This window comes from Erpetoichthys calabaricus, chromosome 2, assembly GCF_900747795.2.
Source record: "Erpetoichthys calabaricus chromosome 2, fErpCal1.3, whole genome shotgun sequence".
Taxonomy (NCBI): Eukaryota; Metazoa; Chordata; class Cladistia; order Polypteriformes; family Polypteridae; genus Erpetoichthys; species Erpetoichthys calabaricus.
In genome coordinates this window covers 149020813-149042250 of record NC_041395.2, presented here as the reverse complement: position 1 = coordinate 149042250, position 21438 = coordinate 149020813, and the positions used below count along the sequence as shown (strand labels likewise).

At 36.8% G+C, this 21438-nt stretch overlaps 1 protein-coding gene across 9 annotated transcripts in view; it reads left to right on the top strand.

The window, feature by feature from the left end:
* The window catches only part of mecom (MDS1 and EVI1 complex locus), a 553785-nt gene that overhangs the window by 421930 nt on the left and 110417 nt on the right, over positions 1 to 21438 (top strand). The window lies entirely within an intron of this gene.

The window sequence follows — 21438 nt, the reverse complement described above, 5'->3', positions numbered from 1 at the left end:
TTCTGATGCAAGCTTTGTGTTTTATAGTTTAAAAATTAATCTTTTTCATTGTTTCATGTTTTTTCTAAAAATAATATTAATTTTTGTTGTCTGATATTCAAAAAATGACCTGTATCACAAAGTCTGAATAGCCATATGTATTGTATGTGAAATAAGTTTTCTCATATTATGATTAATATTGCTGTATGAATAGTAAGGATATATGGGGTGGAAATCGTTTGGGTGACAAAAATGTAAGTTGCCTTAGATGGCATTATTTAATGTGCCAGGTAACACCAATATAAAAAATGGCCACACCCCTGCACTGAAGTATGCACATTTTTTTTTTCTGATTATTTATGTGTTTTCATCAGGTATTTCTGTTCCCTTACACATCCCAAGGAATTGCAGCTTTGGTTAACTGGGAAATCCAAATACTGTATATATGCACCATTGTGCAAGCAAACTCTGAAAAATTAGTTTTGTTTAATTTGTTTAATTTAATCAGTTTTGATCAATTTGCTTATTATGAATGATATTCATATACTCACATCAGTACATGATATGACCTCCTTGACTCTTGAAAAACAACTGGATGCAGTTTGGCATGGAATCCACCAATTCTGAACAGTCTTGGAAGATTTTGGGGTCTCTGTACCAAACTTGAATTAGGCCCTGAATAATCTTTCCATGGTTGTGCAGTCCATTCTTTAAAGTCGTTGTTTACAAATAGTCCACACATTTTCAATTGGGTTCAGATCATGAGAGTTCCCAGGCAATTCCAGTATGTTCATTTGATTCTCACTGAAAAATGTATTCACTTGTTTAGATGTGAGACATGGGACCAGATCTTACTGAAAAACACAGGGTCTATCAGGAAATAACTTTTTCAGTTTTGGAACAACTTTTCTGTAAAGAAGTTCAATGTATTATAGTAAGCGCAGAATGCTCTCAACTGGGCACAAGCAACCAATGCCATAATAGATGATGAAGCAATCCCAAAATATCTTCTTTTTTGGATGTTTTATGGTATCTGGTGTTTTTCAACAAGATTTTGGAAAACATATTAAAAATCCAAATACTATAAGAGATTAAAGATAGTTTTAAATTAAAAGGAGTCAAACATTGTGGTTTTGTCTGTTCATGTAGCAAAGCCAGGAAATTATACCTTGAAATATTCACTTGAACAAATAATTTTTTTAAACAAAAACATTACAGTCTATAATATCAATAGTAAAATTTCTGCATTATACAGCATTGTACAGAGTGAATTTTCACAAAACAAAACACATGTACACAAAGAACGAAAACTGTTTATGTTACAAATATGAACATCTTTAACTGGTGATTATAAGTTAATTAATAACTTGTGCAATTAATAATTAACTGACAATATTACACAATGATAGGCATAGTGTCAGTTATGTATATGACTAGAGGTATATGTAATAAAAAGTGTGTGTTAATTTGTCTTTTTTCTTTCTTTTTTTCTTTTTTTTTTGGTTTGGCTGTTTATTTATTTTATTAATTTATTTATTTTTTTCAAAAATTTTTCTAAAGCAGGTTAATCATGCACAGTTTGTAGGTCTACCATAAAGGTAGATGCAAGAGAATGGTGTAAGGCCTTAACTTTATGACCCTAATAATGTTTTGTCTTGGAATAAACCCAAAAGTTAACAGCTGCCATACATTAATAAATTACTGTGTCTGCTTTTGAAAATGGCTAATATATTAAGAGACAATATGAGTCCTTTCCCAGTAAACTATTAAGACATTTTCAGTAGCCACCTGTAGTAGTAAACTGTAATGGATGGTGCTTAATTGTATTTCAAGGATAATGTCTTAGAAAGTAAGTATCTACCTCGGAATAATGTACATTTGTCAAAATGAATACTTCTGAAATGTAGTGAAAAAAAGACTGAATTCATACTTTTAAAACAGGTAGCACTTATCAAGTTCATATTTTTACAGTAAGTGAAGATCTTCCATTTTTATTAAAATGTATGGATTTCTAAACCTCACAGAAAACACCTGATTTTCAGCCTTTTGTGTGTTAAGTTAATTGGCAGTTCTTATTTATACCTAAAACTAGTTTAGATGTGTGTGTGTGAGTGGGGCCTCACAATAAACAGTGTTGGTTTCTACATTGGCACTCCTTGCTGCCAGGATAGGCTGCAGTGCCTCTTGTTTAAGTAGTAGAATTTTATAATTATGTTATGCCTTTCATAAATTGTACTGATGTTATTTAACAAAATATATAGCAATAATATAAATCAATAGGCACTGATATTTATGTTCTGTGTAATAGGACTGCCAAATACACATTCAGATGGAAAATCAAGACATGACTAGCCTTGTTTGTCCAGAGCTTTAACTGTGTATTATCTGTCTATCTATCTATGGCACCTGATACATCTATCATTCTTTTTTTTTTATGAGCTAACTGAAATAAAGTACTTTAGTAACGTAATTATAGTTAGCTACATATTCATCTTGATTACCAAAAATATGTCTAACATTACCAAAATGAGACAACTGCACAAACTGTAATATCAGCATCAGCACAATATCATACAATATGTGCCACAATCAGAAACATAGTAGATACTACATGATAAATGCATATCTATCTATCTATCTATCTATCTATCTATCTATCTATCTATCTATCTATCTATCTATCTATCTATCTATCTATCTATCTATCTATCTATCTATCTATCTATCTATCTATCTATCTATCTATCTATCTATGCAATAAAGTTGATGAGAGTTGAGCATTGCCCTAAGAGAGAGATTGAAAACTGTGCTCTTATGAATTTGATATGTGCTTTCTGTTTTTTCATACTTATATTATAAAATATGTAATCCTTTTCTGGATGTACATATATATATAGCTAGTGTGGAAAGAAGGGCTTTGTCAGGGTGCGTGAGTTGTGCAATTGCAATGCGTACCCCAGAAGCAGTTTACCTGAGAACATCGAAAAAAGAAAGACCATAAAGTGTTAGCAGTGAGTTAGAATACCTCCTAATCAATATGAGGCAGCAGTGAATGCCAAGCAAGAAGCCAGACTAGAATGACAGTGGTTGGCAGGAGCAGCACATCGTCCCAAATCAGAAGAGAAACTTTCTCTGCGCATTTGTGTGCTTATGCTAAACTCATTTATTACTCTGTTCATCAAGACAGAGCAATGGATTCAAAGTAGGCTGCATCCTATTATCTACAACTCAGACAGTGCAAGCACACTTCTCCTTCCCTTGACATGGTAGCACAGACTCCGCTTTCCTTCTCACCTTGGCAACAAATAAGCATATATTCCTATCTGTCTGTCTGTCTATCTTCTTTTTGTTGAGCCTTTGAAATGAATACAGTACATTGCATTAGTCTCCAGAGAGGAGCAATGTCACTATAAACTGAAATACATGTGTATCCTCTGATGAGCCATATATGGTGAAGATTGAAAACTGTGAAAATATTGCAAAATAAAAGACAGCCTTATGTATGAAGTTTCTTACGATCTCAATATTTTTCAATTTTTATAAATTTAGTTTAAAAATGGAAAAAATAGTAAAGAAGAATGAGAAAAAATGAGGAGACCAATCTCTCCAGAAGCAAAAGACCAGCATTAGCACATGGCCTACAATTTGCTGTGTGTTTTTCATCCTCACGTATTCAATGAAACTTTTTTTTTTCTGAAGTTTACATATATTCTGTGAGTACTGTACTGCTTAATTTACATGAACCATTAAAATAAAATGGTAGCTACAGTCAAAAGTTTTAGAAAGAAAAAAATACAAGCATTAAATTATGAGCTGAACATTGGGAATCTGAATCCTGTGATCTAGTTCATGAAAGCAGGAAGTATATAAATTAAACAGAAGAAAATATACTGAAATAAAATAATTGATATAAAATCAAATGATTAAAGAACTTAATTACTTTTCCCCTGGTAATGAACTTCTTCGGAATTTAAACACCTCTTTTCATTAAATAATCACATGTTTATATACATTTCCAGGCTGGTATTCAATTTCGGCAGTAATCTTGTTTTTGTTTCAAACAAGAAATAGCATTACTTGTGTTATTTAACGATGGTGTAATCCATATAAGAAATTAGAACTTTCTTTGTTCATTAACATAGCTTGACCAGGTAGCATTTCCTTACTTTGCAGACGACTTCATACGAAAGGACATTAAACTAGCCCTGTCCATTGAAGGAAGATTAACATTCCTTTCACCATAATGCTTCTTAAAGAGGACTTGAGCAATACCTCATAACACCATGAGAATGGCTAGAATCTGATGTAGGGCATTAGCAGCTTTGGAATACAGACCTACATTTCTGACAAAAAGTAGGGTGTGTGTGTCTGTGTGTTTTGTGTATTTATTTTTTTATTTATAACAATTTCATTTCTAAGCATCCGATATTTTTACCTATCTTATGCCAAGGTGATGAAATATCTAGAAATGAGTTGCACATTTTAAATCTCTTTATAAAATATGTGAAGTATGTTTAAACATTAATTTAAACTCCACCCTTTTTACTCCATCTTTGATGCATCTGCATTTTGCCAGACATTTGTTTTATTTTTATCTGGTGGCTGACACTTCACTTCTTACCAATTGGAGGTGACCAAATTCTTGGTGAATTAAACAGCAATATTGCAAGACTCACCTGCACTGTAGCTTCAATATTTGTTAGCATTCTTTTAAACATTTTGCAGGCACTTTGACCTTCCTGATGATTTTGAACCATGATACTAGCAGTTCATTTAACAACATTCACTCACTGTGTGAGCCTGGGGATTTCAAATCAGGTGAATAAGGTCCAGTTTTTGAACTCTATAAAGAACCGCTATACATGAATAAAACATTTTAGTTAAGCTGTTAATCTGAAAGAGTCTTTACAATAGTTTGACATTTTTGCTACAAATTATTAACCCGCTCCAAGTAGCAGAAAATGTAGCTGCTATTTAAGCAGAGGGGTGCCAATGAGCCCCAAAACCTCAGACACATAACACTAAACAGTACCAGGTACAAAATAAAGGTTTTTATTTTCACAAAATACCTTTTTACAGGCCAATTCCACAATATTTTAATAAACACTCCTCCTTTTCCTCCTTCTCCAGGTGGGCTTTGTCTTCTGCCTCCCGTCTCTGACTCACCGGAGGAGTCTGGACAGCTTGTTTTTATGTCAGACCAGGGAATACTTCTGGTAGCGGGGCATAGGCCGACAGAAGCACTTCCGGGTCAGACAGACACCTCCTGAAACAGGGAGTCCTTCTCCCTGCAGTGCCCTCTTGTGGCACATGAGGACCCTGACAGAGTTGTCCCTCAGGACTACGATTCCTATAAACCTCTGCGGGCATCCTTACTGGGTCCACGCCAGCAGAGACATTACCATCTATTATAGTGGGGGTTGGGGGGAACTGCTCTTGATATCCCAGCTCCTCCCTATTGTCCAATAATTTTTCCCTTTGCATGGGATGTTGATTCAGCCTCATCCCAGCTGGGTTATGCCTCCTTCCATACTGTCCATCCATTATGTTGTCATGACTGGGAAGGGGTCCAGTATGGTATTCACACTGGCTACATTATTTTGGCTTCCTGTTCATTTTTTTTATTTATTTCCCTCATTCTGCAGTTTACATACAAATCTCTCAAATCAGTTTTCACCAGAGCTGAATTTAATATAGCTTTTATTGTCAATAACATTGGCATCCTTCTACATGGGAAAGATGCTATATAAAAAATGTATTATTATTATGCTTTAAATTTTCATTATTTCTCAAAGAACACTGATTCATTAATGGCACTACTATTCTGCAATTTTTGCAAATTCCCTTCAATGAAATAGAAGAGATCACTTTCATGCAAACCTAAGATCATTCTATTTCTGTTGTAGAATTAAACCATCTGGTTCTAGACAATCCTTGTAAATTGCTTTTGAATTTTTTTATTGTTATACACATTTTGCAGTATTGTTTTACATCAGCTTCTCTACATTGCAACCATTATGTAAGGTATTTAGTCTCAATTAAACAGAATGAGATATCCATCCATCCATTTTCCAACCCGCTGAATCCGAACACAGGGTCACGGGGGTCTGCTGGAGCCAATCACAGGCAACACAGGGCACAAGGCAGGAACCAATCCCGGGCAGGGTGCCAACCCACCGCAGGACACACACAAACACACCCACACACCAAGCACACACTAGGGCCAATTTAGAATCGCCAATCCACCTAACCTGCATGTCTTTGGACTGTGGGAGGAAACCGGAGCGCCCAGAGGAAACCCACGCAGACACGGGGAAAACATACAAACTCCATGCAGGGAGGACCCGGGAAGTGAACCCGGGTCTCCTAACTGCGAGGCAGCAGTGCTACCACTGCTCCACCATGCCGCCCAGAATGGGATATGCTAGGTTTATTTGGAAAGATTAGAGATGGATACATACGTATCTCCTTCTTAACTGTACTACTAGAAGTTGTAAGTACAGTTGTAAGAAGTAGCTATATTTAAGAGTTTATCATAGAAAGGTACCTTATGCACAATGCTGCCAGAAAAAGCTCTGCACTCCTGCAAAATTAAATTGGTTTCAGAGAAATTGTAAAGATAATGTAACCATATATATACAGTAGCTGTACTGAATGTCTAATCTAACATTTTGTCTATGATCTACCTCACTTTACTGGGTCATTTTGTTTTATAGTTTATATTTGCCTGCTTTCCTTCTAAGCACTTTTATACTCTAACCACACCATGAACCTCAGGTTTACTAACTATTCAATTAGCATAGGGCAGCAGGATTAGGCTAGCACAAAGTGGTATGCTGGCACAAGGGTTAACAGTGCTATCTCTCAGTTCCAGAATCCTGAAATTGAACCCTGGACCCAGTCAGTGTACTTTGTGCTATATCTTGCTTACCTTCCAAATGTCAGAAATGTGCAAGTTAGTTTTATTGGTCAACCTAAATTTGACCCACTGTGAGTGAGTCTGCAAATGTGTCCTGCAATGTACAAGCACGTCTGGTTCCAACCTTTAAAACAAATGCTTTTCTATGTGAATATTATGTTATAAACAGACCATAAAGAAAAACATGTGAAAGGAGGGAAAATTTGAATCTTCAAATGCAGTATGACTCTTACACACCATTTCCGCCATCAGATCCAAGATTAGTAGTCACCATTTTTGCTTTGAGCATATGTTTCTCTTTTCACTAGGTAAACATAATAAATGTCATTTTCTTTAAAAATATATACAGCATATATGTAATTGGTTCAGCAACCAGAAAAAAATAAGCGAACAGTAACATTGTTGCAATGCACTCACTGAACCAGCAACAATGGCAATTATCCTTGTGAGAGCATGTTAATGTGTTAATGAAAAAAAAAATATATATATGGTACATAATTTCCCAAAAAGTAAACCAAACTGGGTTGATAGAAGTGAAGTGATTTTGCTTTGCCTTGACATCACAAAATAATAGGCCTGCTTGATGAGAAATGTGTCGTTCTGTGTACTGAAGCTTACCTCAAGATGGCAGTATCCAGTGTAATAGTAATATTTAAGAAATGTAATTGGATTCCCAAGTGCTACTGGAAAATGATGTTTTCCTGGAACATGAATAAGACATATGAATGTAGTGGAACAAAATGATGTAATTTTAGCAGCTGCTCACCAATCTCAGAGAAACTTGAAAAGGCACAAGCACTAAAAAGATGTTAAAATGACAAAGGGGTAAAGCTACCTAAATTGTATGATTGAAAGTGGGTGGATGGATCAATGGATTGAGTTGTAGAACTACTTTGGCTTAAACGTAAGATAACACATAAAATAACACCCTGAACAGTTGTTCTTTACTCAGCTGTAGTAGATTTTTCAGCTGAACATTTTCTGTGCCATCACAAACCTCCGTCCATTCTGGAGTTTTGGGCTGAAAGAGGAAAGATCCTGAAGCATACCAGAATTTCTGTCACAGGTAGCTCATACCAGTATATTCTACTTGCAGTAAAAAAAAAAAAAAAAATTGAAAATAAAAGGTGACCAAGGTATTCTCATCCTTTGCCACGAAATTCAGCCAGGCCAAATCAGCATTCAGAAGAGCAGAAAGTCCCTTATTTTATAAAATTCAGATTTAGATATGACTCCAAATCCCACAGCTACGAGGTGTGATCAAAAAGTACGGTGAATGTTGATGCAGAGCACCATCCAAGAGCAACGTAAAACAATTCAATGAAGGTTCTGACATGTCCATCCTAAAGCCTAGTTTGGGACAAGTTTTAACTTGTTTGATACTGTCAGTCATTTGTGAGTAAATGTTGAGTTCAATTGTGTTTTTCAAGTTTGTCGTTAATAATGGATATCGAGCAACGCATTAACATGAAATTTTGTTTCAAATTGCAAAAAGCTCAGGAAACCCATCAGATCTTAAAATCGGTTTATGGTGACACTGCACCGACAATTAAGACTGTTTACAGGTGGTTTGATCGATTTCGTAATGGATCTGACTCGGTTGAAGATGAGAAAAGATCAGGACATCCTTCAACATCAATAACCGAGAAAAATGTTGAAACGGTTTCATTCTTCATCATGACAATGCTCCTTGTAACACATCCCTTCTAGTACGATAATTTCTGTCGATTAAACGCTGTGTCCACATCCACCTTATTCGCCGGATCTGGCACCGTGCAACTTCTGGCTGGTTCCCTAAATTGAAATTAACCATGAAAGACAAACTATTTCAATCCACTGAGGACATCCAGGCAGCCACCACAGCCCAATTAAAGATATTCTCGAAAGAAAACTTCCAGAACTACTTCGCAAAGTGGCAGTGCATTCGAAGTGGAGGAGAGTATTTTGAGGGTGGCTAGTAGTTGTAAATATTTTACTGCAATAAACGTTTCTTTTTTAAAACATTCACCGTAGTTTTTGATCACACCTCATATATAAAGCAGCAGTAAGTGAATGTAATCAACTGTATAATGCTCTGAAGGAAGTAACTGAAAGAAACAGAGAGATAAGGTATAGTATGCGATAGAAACGGAAATAGACAGAAACCCACTTGTGAACTGTGTTGTGAAAATAAACAAGCAGGTTGCTTTTCCTTTGGGTTTATGTGAGCCTTAAGAGATGGTGTCCTGGTTTTGACATGTTTAATAATACTATGGAGAAGCAAATACAAGAGGCCCTGAAAAAAATGTAATAAAGTTAGTGTATGCTCACTGTTAGCCAGGCCCACAGATGCAAAGAGATTGTCATACCTTCCATAACCCGATATTGCAGCATACGGTTGCAAGAAATAATGTTCAGCAGGACCGCAGTGCAACATACATAAACGCAGGACAAAGTGCAAAACATGTAAAGAACTATGCTAAATTATAAATACATAAATATAGGTAAGTGAATAGATAGTAATTATTTGAAATAAATACATAGATTCTAACAACAACTAACAATTAAAACAAACAACTGTAGTAACAAGTGTAACAAATGTCCTGAATATAAATAAGCTAACCAAAAAAGATTACCTGCTGTTCAGTGTTTACAGGACATTTATAGGAGGAGAGGTTTTGATTTCTGTCAGCCAGAAATACAAGTGCCTTTGACTCCCTCCTTGACTTCTTGCCAAGCTACTGAAATGGTGTACTTGCAGTGAACAGTGAAGTGTCACCAGGTCTGATTCTGTTCATCTGCTGCTTGATGAGAACAAAATATTGGCTGGGTTTGAAGGTCAAGAAGCAGAAATACAGTTACTCTTTAGTGACTGCTCCATGTCTTTCATTTTTACGTACTACGGGTGGCAAGATTCAAATATTCTGCTTTACAAAGCATCTTTGTTCAAATGTCTGTATGCTTTATCACTCTTTTTGAATTTCTCAGCTGTCATGAGAAGTGAAACTTCACACCAGTTGATACATGAAGTCAGTTTAATTATGTTACTATTACTTACATGCACTGCTGATTCATAATACAAATTGCTAAATAAGAGGAAACCTTCACTGCTACAATTTCAAGAAGTAAAATCCCATACTAGTCATTGACTAAAATGCACCTACCTCATAATTCCTTCCCATTACCATCAAACACACATTGCCAGCTAAGCACCATTTTGAGTTATGGCACCTGCTGAAGTCTAGTTTTCCAACAGTTTCATATATTAAGGAGTTGGTGGACACCACACATAATAGCATCAGTAGAGATAATAGGCCAGGCTACAGTACTCTACTGGTGAATGACCATTCACTGATTTTCTCTTTAAGGTTCTTAGTGTGCTTTTAAAATGTAAGCCAGTAATGATCATCTTGCCCTATTTGTAATTCGCCATCCTTCATGGTATTCACACTGTCTTCTTTAATGTTGTAATCTACACCATCCAACCTCTGCTCCTTAGGGTCAAGCTGACAGAGATGGGAGTAGATTCATACCTGGTAGCATGGATCATGGACTATCTTAAAGACAGACCTCAGTATGTGCGTCTTGGGAAATGCAGGTCTGACATTGTGGTCAGCAACACAGGAGCGCCGCAGGGGACTGTACTTTCTTCGGTCCTGTTCAGCCTATATACATCGGACTTCCAATACAACTGCCACATGCAAAAGTTCGGTGACAACACTGCTATCGTGGGCTGCATCAGGAGTGGACAGGAAGAGGAGTATAGGAACCTAATCAAGGACTTTATTAAATGGTGCAACTCAAACCACCTACAACTGAACACCAGCAAAACCAAGGAACTGGTGGTGGATTTTAGGATGTCCAGGCCCCTCATGGGCTCCATGATCATCAGAGGTGACTGTGTGCAGAGGATGCAGACCTATAAATACCTGGGAGTGCAGCTGGATGATAAATTGGACTGGACTGCAAATACTGATGCTCTGTGTAAGAAAGGACAGAGCCGACTATACTTCCTTAGAAGGCTGGCATCCTTCAACATCTGCAATAAGATGCAGCAGATGTTCTACCAGACAGTTGTGGTGAGCGCCCTCTTCTATGCGGTGGGGTGTTCTGGGGAGGTAGCATAAAGAAGAGAGATGCCTCACGCCTGGACAAACTGGTGAGGAAGGCAGGCTCTATTGTAGGCATGGAGCTGGACAGTTTGACATATGTGGCAGAGCGATGGGCACTGAGCAGGCTCCCTGTCAATCATGGAGAATCCACTGCATCCACTAAACAGTATCATATCCAGACAGAGGAGCAGATTCAGCGACAGACTGCTGTCACTGTCCTGCTCCACTGACAGACTGAGGAGATCGTTCCTCCCCCACACTATGCGACCTTTCAATTCCACCCTTGGGGGGTAAACGTTAACATTATACAAAGTTATTGACTGTTTGTATACCTGCATTGTTATCACTCTTTAATATTGTCTTTATCAGTATGCTGCTGCTGGAGTATGTGAACTTCCCCTTGGGATTAATAAAGTATCTATCTATCTATCTATCCATCTATCTATCATCCATATCAGACCTTACTTATGCCCACAGGTATTGCCAAAATAGTAGAAAATGACTACAGCCATCAATCTTACCTTTAATAGTCAGTAACTAACTAAAGTTTTCAGGTACACTGTCAGAGCTGGGCTTTTAAGTATACAATATGTAGTTACAGGTGATACCTCTGTGCATCCCACTAACCAGGAAATCAACTAACTAAACTCATAAATGGTATACAGTATTAACATGGAGGCCTTTTGATGAATATTTGACATTAAAATCATTATTAAAGTGGCTATAATTCAAAAGTGGGAAATCACTACACTGTGCAGCACACATTACTGTAAGTTCAAATCCTTGATTCTTGCCTATAGAGCAGTCAGTGAGTCAGCACCTAGGTACAGTATATGGAGGCCCTCATGAAGTCCTAAGCTCCTTCTCATTTACTCAGGTCTGTTAATGAATGGCATCTGAAGATACAATTTTTGCGCAACATCAAATCTCAATCCAGTCTTTTTCATGGGTAGCTCCTAGATGGTAGAACAAGTTGCCCACATCCATCCATAACTGCTGACTTCCTCACTGTGTTTAAGAAGTACTTGAAGACTCTTGCTCTGTGAATATATTTGTAATGGTTTTGATTACAAAGTTGTTAGTAGCTAAGAATAATTAGTCTTGTTTTGGTCTTTTTGGTTTAGTACCCACTACTTGTGACATTCAATTCTGTAAACTTGTTCTGTAATACTCGGTTTACTCAGATATGTTGACATGTCCTTTAATGCTGCTTGGATAAAAGTGTCTGCTCAGTGCATAAATTGTAGACTTGGAGCTGTCACTCTAATATCAGAGCTGTACCTTAACATGTTGGGTTACAGTAAGTACTAACCAGATTGGTTACTAGTTTAATCGGTAAAGATACATACTGTATGCAATATCTGAAGTCATATTTCTTTTAAAGAGGGTTGCACATATATGGAGTTGGCTACTTAGAAATGTAGGTGAAGGGAGGACCTGAAATTTAAACTTGACATGAAGATGTAAGGCAATAAGAGAGGAGAGGTTGGGAGCGTGTGTTGACAGCATGTTGCCACATACGTCTCATGAACCACCATTATTGGGACCCGAGTGCAGCAGGTGACACTTCAGCACCACACTGGAACAGCATGAGGTTTATTTGTTGGCGGGAGTACCAATCCTGCCACCAACCCCCAAGATTTCCTTGAAAGTTGGAGGACCTGCTTGCTGGGCTGGATTCTGCAGTACAGCAAAAAGAACCAGAAGAAATGTATTAGGCTGAAAAAACTTTTTTGTATACTTTTATTAAATCACCTCAATGAACTGTGAGGATCAATTTATTAAAAATGTATTTTGTGGATGGAGTATTGAACTAACAATTAGTATTTCATCATGATGACAATGCATTTTAATGTATTCTGTATGAAATAATGAATGATCATTTTGAGTAAGTTGCACATGATGCACAGTGTAAAGACTATAGTTCTGTTTGGACCTGCACTCTCACTGCCCTGCATACCTTTGACAGAGCATCAGGAGAGATTGTTACTCACCCACTTTTTTCCCCTCTTGCTCTACTTTTAAATCAGACAACTAAAGTTAATTGCTCTAAATTCTGACAGACCATTTTCACAACTTCTTCCTGCTTAGGCATGTTGCCAGTAGCTGGCATACCAAGTCTAGAATGTGGGCCCATGTTTCACATGACAAAGCTGTGGTATAGAATCATCTATAAAAAAACTATCAGTTTAAAGATAAACAAAATTAATGTATTTTAATAGGAATATAAGCCTGGGAAATAGGCTTTTAAGAACAAATATGAGTTATTTCAGGCAAGTAAAAAGTGACTTTCTTTCTGGTTCTACTTATTTGGAGACAACAAATAAAAATAAGAAAATAAATGTATATCTGAGTAACTTTCAAAATTACAACATGTTAATCAAACCACAAAATAATACTTACTGTGATATGGTTAGAATAGAAATCTCTACTGATTTAAGGTAGCAAGTGATAACAGTAATATACTCACAACATATAGAAGACTGAAAACAAACACAAAACAGATGGCGCTGGACTTTAAAAAAAAAAATAGTGCATTTTTACTACTTATAAGTCTAGTTTAATGGCCCTTTCATATATTCTTGAACTGTATCCAAAGTCATGAAACAAAGTTTTACTACCAGCTTCTATACAATACTTTAACACTTCGCATTACACTTTTCAGAATTTCCATTTCTGCCATGCCGACCGCCCTTTCAATAAATGGGAGCTTTACAAGCAAAGACTGAACAATATGACAATATATCAGCATTCCATTTTGTAACTGGATCATTTTCTCCAAAGACATTTGTGTTTTCCTTTAATTAAATCATATGAAAAAATGCCCTCTGACCCTTGTACAGAGGGAATGAAAAATCATAAAAATAACTTTTAACAGAATGGCTCTGACTGAGTCTTAAAGGTTGGTGACCATTTGGCGATTTACTGTTATTAAAGACACCAAAATAAAGTGGGTGTGGGAAACTGCTACTTATTGCTAGAGCAAAATTTGCCCAAATGCATTGTTTCTATTCTTACGGTTGAAGAAGATCCTGATATCCATTCTTATATCACCCATACCAATAATTCAATTCTTTCTAAATCTAAAGGTATAAATGAATACAAGACAAAAATTGAATAAGTTTACACAGAGGAGGTTCTGGATGAGAACAAAACAATTTACAAATGATAAGAAGCAACTCCATAATGAAAATATTATTTTACCGGCCAAAAGTAGAAGCATCCCACCAGCCTGTTGTCCTCTCAGTCCCACTCTCCAGTGTTGATGGGCCACAGCCATATGGCTCCCCAGAGAATGGGCTAGCAAATGAGTAGGGAGGTCAAACTGTGCCACTGCTGCTTGTAGAGCTTCAGATTGTACCCAGACAATGACTGACTTTTGCACCATATTTGGAAATTCCCATAGCTCAAACATAATAAAAAGCTGTCCATACTCCAGGGGAATCCTTGGCTGCTTGTTGTGGGTCATGCAATGATGACCCACAAGTTAATATTAGGAAGTTCACTTTTTGTACACTGTAACAGCAGGCAGTTATTTCTGTATACAACATTGATACACATTGCCACTATTTTCCATTTTTATTTTTTTTGACTGCAGGTTTGTGGTTACATGCCTGAGTTGGTTTCTGTTCTTTGCCTGAGGCTGCAAAGATTGGCTCTGAACCCTAGCAACCCTGTAACTGAGTTAAAAAGATTTGAAAATGGATGGATTTTTTTAAGTTTGTACAGTACTGATTCTGAATTCATGTCAGTAGAAATAACGATGACACAACACAGCTGACGATGACAGTTTTATAAATGGCATTTTGACATTTTCATCAATGACTTTTCAGAATCACAATAGTGCTGCTATGGTTATGATTGCTGCTCCATAGCTAAGACAGGGAAGAGCAGATTTTTCCAAGCAGATTTTCTTAGCCAGCTTTCTTTACATGCAAGTTTACAGCATGTGTGATTGTGAAAATTGTCATTACTGCCAGACATACTGCAGTTTGGTAAATAGAATCATGTGTACAATATTTGCCTAAAGTGTCAGCCAGATGAGTCAAACAAAGATCCACATACATTTCTTCTTACTGTTGTGAATCCCTGTTTTTAGGTCCCAGATGTTATTCTCCAGTTTTGGAATCTTTTGCTTGTATTTTTCTGTTTTTAATTTTATTGTTATGATGGTAACTTCAATATGTCACTATTGTGAGTTTTTGTTTTTGATTGCTGACACCACCATTTTTTGATTTGGAGGATGTGGTCAGCTATGTTGTTCTTTACCAATGGCACCTGTTGCTTGACACGTAGCACACGATCAGTTGTGGACTATAAAACATGATGTTGAATGTTTAACCTTTAAAACAAGCAAATCAAATGGACTTTTGGCCAGTGTTAGTCCAGGAAATTAAATCTAAGATAATGTACAGACTCTTCCTTTGTACTTTTTGACTTTGATTGCTGTGTTTGCACTTTTGGCCTTGACAATTGGCTTTTCCAGTTGTTTCTCCGTGTACCAATCTTCTAAGTTTCTATTGACCATGACTCCGACCTTTCCTTTTGATTTTTTCCATCATCTTCCCTGCCCTTAATTGTTTCTTTTAGTCTTATAACAGCTGCTTTTTGTCAGAATTAGTAAAATATTTTGGAAAGAAAAAAGTAAAGGACTGAGAATTACTAATTTGTTCTGAGCCAGAAATCATTTGGAAGATATCCCTGGAAAGAAATTCTACAATATGAGAATGACCTGGTATGTCAAGCCATAATTTTAAATAAGTTCTGTTACTGGCAAGAATTGGCTTCTAATTAAGAAAATTGGGTTGGAACAAAACCCTGCAGCCAAAACAACCCTTCAGGACCCCTGGTTTAGATGAAGATATAGACAAGATGGTTTAAAGGCTTACCAAGTCTTACTCAGCTGTGACCAGCAGGGCCAGCAAGTGCAATGTGGAGATGAGGCAATTGCATCAGGTGGCATTTTGGTCAGGAAGGCATTTTCATACAAGAGAATTTATCTTTTACATTACAAAATAATAATATATAAAATGAGAGTTAAGTATGAATTGTAAGAATTACATGTGTGTTAAGTGCCTTACTTATATACTGTCTTTTAAAATGGTTAGAAATATTTATACTTTAAACACCTCAAGAATAAAAAAAAAGCAATTTTCACCACTTCACTAAATTGCAAGCTTCAGAGCATCAAAACTGCATATGAACTGAATATGTGAATGAATTTATATTCACTCATTTAGGAGATGCTCCACACCAGGGGTGCCCACACTTTTTCATCTTGTGAGCTACTTTTAAAATGATCAGGTTGAAATCATCTACCTATATTAAAAATGCTATATATATATATATATATATATATATATATATATATATATATATATATATATATATATATATATATATACTGAGTATACTTTATACATAAAAATATATGTTGTCGTACCTTGCATAACTGAATAACATTTACGGCACAATAACAATTCAATATATCTATGGCCACTACAGTATGGATTTAATAATCTTCATGTGGGAAAAGGCTGACTCGCATAAATAAGTAGAGCTGAATAATGCAGTCAAGGAGGCAGCACATTTCCTCATGTTTGGGTACTTTTCCTCTGTGAGTAAGTTCCAAAACTGTCCATGAGTCCCATACTTCAGCTGAATGTCATCCTGTAGTGTCAAAATCTCATCCTCCACTGTAGAGGAGTTTTAGGTGAAACAGTGTTGCAATTTTTGATGCGGGTGAATCACCCTCAACATCTTCCCTAAATGGATAGCACTTAAATGTAGCAATTGGTTCAAGTAAAGCTGAGTCTTGAAACCGTCTGTCAAAGTCTGACAGACGATTTTTAATCTGCTCTGTGTAGTGTATGCTGTCAAGTTACACACACTCCTTCCATTGCGTTTCCAGCTCTGACGCGAGGTTTTGGATGTTCCCCAAATCAAGGCGCTGCAGCTTTGAGGACAGATGTTGCATTTTTCATTTGAAAGCATTAACTGAGCTAATCATATTGACCATAGTTTTCTCTTTTCCTTGCAGCTATAAATTAAGCTCATTCAACATGTTGGTCAGATCAGGAAAAACATGCCAAGTCTAGTGGCCATTGATCGTTATTAAGTTGCTTATATACTGCATGTTTAATCACAAGGAGAAACTCCTTTTTCTCCTGCCAGGGGTCTCGAAATCTCAGCAGGAATTTCTCCTTAGCCATCTGCCTCAACGAAGGCCTCTTTTATCATCTCTCCATCATGGAAGGACTTCTTATACTTAATGATCGAGTGACTCTCCCGGAACGATGCTTCGGTGTGTCTGCCTTTGCTTTTGAATTCAGCCGAGTGAAAAATGACGGCTGCCCGATTAACTGCGATTTTAGTTCCCTCTCCTTTCTCTTTCTCAGATCGCTTTTCGGAAGGAAGTCAGTTTCGTAGTTTTTATGAACAGTTCGAACGTGCCTTTCCACATTTTCCTTCTTCGGAATAGTAATGATAGATTTACAGATCAGACAAACGCAGTTTGATTGTGACATTGTGAGAAAAAAAAAAATCCTCTTCCAATTCCACATCCAGCCCATAGAACAATTTTTTTTTAAAATCCCTTCTTTAGTCAATATAAATTGGAAGGCTAACTAGATCACTTAGATAGCCGGAGTTTTGCAGTAGCTTGCATGTTTGATTGTGCGTGCGGGATGACCAATGTGTTAGAAGAAAAGAGATCTCAGACTGGCTGCCCTGTATGTCAATCAAGTGGCAAATGCCATAGGGAGGATATATGATTTTTTTTTAATGCAACGGGATCTACCTGCACTATCTTTCCTGATCACCCCTGCTCTACACCCACAAGGCACGGGACCTCCAGACACAGAGGGCTCCTTCATCAGACCACCACAAACCAGACACAACAATATAGATTTTAAAACAAAAAAATATTTTGTGCATTTTTAGGCCAAGCAAAACAGTGAGAAACTGATGTTTTGTGCTGCATGATGTTACAGACAGGCAGGTGCAATGATGTTTGAAATCTGAATGGGTTAGCTAGTAGACAACAAAGAGTTCCATCATGATTAGACAAATAAAATAAGCAGCACTCAAAGACACACTAGCAAGCAATTGGCACAACAAGCTATTGAAAACTATAGCAAACATAAAATTAATGCTTAAAATCATCAGTTAAAGAAGGAGCTGACAAAACGCTGTCTGTGTTACCAATGGCAGATCATATCAGGTGAATTTAGCAGCTCAAAAGAAATAGAAATGGCATCTCCTTGTCCTCACAGCCCACCTCATTTCATTACAGATGACCATCAGCATCTGATTAAGGAAGTGCCAATCTGTCTTGAGACTGTAGTCTCAAAATGTTTCATTACTATTATTGTAACGAACGCTGAGATGTAAGGACTGAGGTGCACACCAAATGGCAGTGAAGCCCAACAGCAGGCACGTTTATTTAACAATGACAAATCATTCCTCCGTACCACTTGAAGTTTAATGTTCTCAGTCGCATTTTCCAACTGTTATGGGCCACTGAAAAGGCCTCATAAAATAACAAAAACAAATGTGATTCCCCGGTTGCATAGTAGAGGCCATTTCCAATCACCTTTCTTACTGTCATGGTCTCTCACTGCAATTCACCAAAGACCAGTGGCTGTGTTTTTGTACGGGGACTGCTATTTTTTTTCCATCCATCCATCCATTTTCCAACCCGCTGAATCCGAACACAGGGTCATGGGGGTCTGCTGGAGCCAATCCCAGCCAACACAGGGTACAAGGCAGGAACCAATCCCGGGCAGGGTGCCAACCCACCGCAGTGCTATTTTTTCTCCCTTCTGAATGTTTCCAGATGCATTTTTAATCTTTCTAGGTTTGTAGAATGTAGTATGTACCATCCAGAAACTTGGAATGGAATGCAGCACTCTGTGTCGCTGTCAATCAGGTATCCAGCCCTGCCCATCTTCAGGATAATCTGGTGGCTGCTACACTATGCTAAAACCTCAGCAGTTTTTCCCCCAAAACAAAAAAAAGTTGGTCATGCACAGCATGGATTTAATTTAATTTGATCTCTGAAATCCAACTATTGGAATAGTTTTTAACCTTATTGGAGAAACAAGCAGGTATGAAATAACAAATAATAGCTTATCAAATTTTTGCAAAATCTGCTAAAACAAGGGAGCCCACGGATTTTTCACTATGCCTTTGACTGATTGCCATTTTGTACGATTCTTGATAACTTTTTGAATGTTATTAAGGCATCTCAGGTATAATGCCAGTTCCATTGTCTGTTAAATGTTCCTTTAAGTTTGCAGAACGCGTGTTTTGTTGAAAAGGGCAGGTGCCTTTTTTACTGGCAGAACAGAGTTTGAATGAAATGCGAAATATAAATTGAGAAACAAGGTATAATGGGTGAAATAAGACAAGTTTTGTGTCAATAAAAATATATATTTGGGCACACTTCGTGTTTTTTATTGATTTTAAACTAATCTTTTTTTTTCACATTTTTTTCAAACATATTATTTATTGATTATTTTGCCAATTGTTCTAAAGCTGCACTGTCTTATGAGAGTATTGCATTATGAAGCTTACATCACAATATTTATTGTGTATGGATTAAGCGTATGGAATCATTTATGTATTGGGGAGGGGTGGTGGTTGGTGCCTTGCCTCAGGCAGCATTTTTTAACATGCCGGCCCTGACAACTAATATGGCAAGAAAGAAATTGTGCAGATAAAACCTATAATACGAGGGACGTTGAAAAAGTTTATGCACTTTTTTTTAACTCTATTTATTAAGAATTTCGAAAACAAATGACATCACTTTTTTACATAGTCACCTTCCTTTGTGATGTAATTTTCCCAGCGTCGTACCAACTTTTTAATGCCATCAGCAAAAAATTCTTCTGTTTCTGTGAATCAGTTCCAGGGTTCTTTCTTCATTCCTTGTTGTCATGGCTGTAGCTGGACGTCCAGAGTGCTCTGCCTCTGACACACTAGTATGGCCATTTTTGAAAATTTCAATCCACTCATAGATGACTCTACAAGAGAGAACTTTATCCCCATACTGAGCACACATGCTGAAATGAATTTGTGCTCCCGGCACACCTTCTGCCCACAAAAAGCATTTGAAAGAATGCTGTTCCTCTTTGGTGCAATTTATACGTTTCACAGCCATCTTCACCACAGGGTGACAACTCTTATTCTAAACCGCAAGGGCAGTCGGCTTGCCAGTCAGAACTAGTCACATGACGCTCTCAGACACGACCAATTACTACTCCTCCTGCCTTCACTTTTTTTAACGAAAATATAAAAGTGTGGAGACTTTTTGAACGTCCCTCGTACATAATTAAGGCAAAGACTTGCAAATGACCAGGTCATACAATTATGATTTTTTTTTCTGCAGTTTGGAATAAAAAGAGATGAAACCTAAGAAAAGATGCTCAATGTAACCAAATGTAATCAAATGAGAAGAATAGATTTGTGTAGAATGGTCCAACTTTTAATTTTCCATTTGTTTATCGAGCAAAGCAAAATATAGTGCAAGTTATTTAAAAATAATAACCATGCTTTGGAAAGTCTGCTTAAGTAGACTGTGGAATACATTGAATGAGCCAACAATACAGTAGAATTACAATCAGTATAGTAGGTACTGTATATTAACGCTTTTTCTAGAATAAGGTATTACAATTTACTAAAGAAAGATTTAAAGTGCGATTTGAAGGTGACTACTAAAAGAATTTCACCAAAGGAACTAACTACGTCAGGTCTAAAATAAGTCAGTTGTTGAGATACAGATTTATTTTTGAAAACTGACAAAGTTTTGATCTTCAAAATTGCCAAATGAAAGGGAAATCCAATTTGTCTTACCATTGATTAACTCAGATTCAATTTGTTCTGTCTCAGCAAGAGAAAATAAAATAATTTCATTTAAAGGATCAGCAGATGAAACATGGTCACCAGTACAAGCCAAGATCATTAAATTAAAAATCAAAGCCCAAAAAAGAAGTTTGTAAACTAGCAAAAGTTTTTATATCAAAGAATCATACACTAAATTTTTATTTGTATCCAATTAGAGTCAGAAATGCAGGAGCTGACTATTATATGGTTGCACTGACAATGTCAGGTGTCACACATTCACAGGTGGTTATGGGATAGATTCCTGTAGCAACTGCAATTTTGTGACTGCTACAAAATGACAGTGACCGTATTCAAACTAAATGGCGTCATGGGATGAAGTCAAAAATATTAACATTTCTCAGGACGACAGTTTGCTAAAAATAAACCACAGAAATGGATTTCTTGGGAAATACTAGGATATTTTAGGAAGCCCTAATTTATCTGTATGGATGTCCCCAAACTCCGCCAGAAAAGGCACAGAAAATTATTAAAAAACACAACACACTTTACTTATACACTGGTCTATGGAAAAGGACATTAATGTTAACTTGCTCATTCTTCATG